This window comes from Dermacentor silvarum, chromosome 2 (genome assembly GCF_013339745.2).
Source record: "Dermacentor silvarum isolate Dsil-2018 chromosome 2, BIME_Dsil_1.4, whole genome shotgun sequence".
In the NCBI taxonomy this organism is placed as follows: Eukaryota; Metazoa; Arthropoda; class Arachnida; order Ixodida; family Ixodidae; genus Dermacentor; species Dermacentor silvarum.
This window is the reverse complement of record NC_051155.1, coordinates 113,812,789-113,813,927: the sequence shown is the minus strand read 5'-3', so window position 1 is coordinate 113,813,927 and position 1,139 is coordinate 113,812,789.

Here is a 1,139-nt window from a genome sequence, read left to right as displayed (position 1 = left end):
AGGGATGACGTAAGAGACACTGTGAATTTATTTTGCTATCCTTGGTGTATCGGCGTCAATGCCGTCAGCGTTCGAGAGAAGGCTCGCCAGCGCCTTCGGTGTATTTTTCATGGGCGAAATGCTCTATGGATTCTCATCCGCGGGATAGTCCTTAATCGGCTGGGCACCGCCAGGATTCCAGTGCCACGTGACACGAACTAGCAAGTGGCAGCCTCCCCTCCTTCTCCTCAATTCCTCGCCGCCACTTCGCCTGCCCCAGAGCGCGCACCTTGCTACCACCTTCCCACCATGAACGAGTGACAGCGCGCTCTCCGTCCTTCTCGCCCCTGTCCACTGAGAGAGGTGGTAGTAGAAAACTTTATTGTCATTGTTAGTGGGGGCGAAACCTCCTATACATGGCACTTGGGTGCTCTCTTACTGTGAGGAGGCACCCTTACAAAGCGAAGGAGAACCTTTGGACCGCAATCCTTCTCATAACACTGGAGATCTCCGGCGCTGGTCTTGATGGGATGTGCAGATCAAAATAGTCTCCCAGTAGACTCCGCCACCGTCTGTGATGGGGCATGAGTGAAGGTGGGGCACGTGATGGGTGTGTCGGAAGGCTCCTGGTTTACCGGGAAGTTTTCATGAGGAGGGGAATTTGCTTTTGGTATCGGGTATGCAGTAGTATAGGGTATGGGGCAGTCCTAGTTTGTAGTCGTCGCCAGTGTGCGGCCTGTGCTGTGGTGACGGATGGGGCTGGGGTGTGTATTCCTTCATTCGTCCCGGTTGTACGAAAGGATATCAGGGAAGGAGAGCAGGCACTCCCCGGCCGTATAGGGGGCTCGACTCCTCATGTCCGGAATGTGCGCTCGACTCCATGGTGGAATGAGCCTCCTCATTGCCAGGGAGGCCGGCAAACTGAGAGAGCTCACGCCCTACCCTTCGCCTACAGAAGAGTGCTTGCCTGAGCTGGTTGGTTGTACATATCTCAAATGGTTTCTAGCAGAACGTACTGCCATGGACACAAAGGGCGTGCGGCGGCGTCCTTTGTGTCCGTTTTATTACGCTTTGCTAGAAACCATATGTGCCTTCCCCAACACTTTTCTCCTTCGGACCTCAGAGCACGTGTCTTCACCTTGGCGCATTTCCTTGCCTTG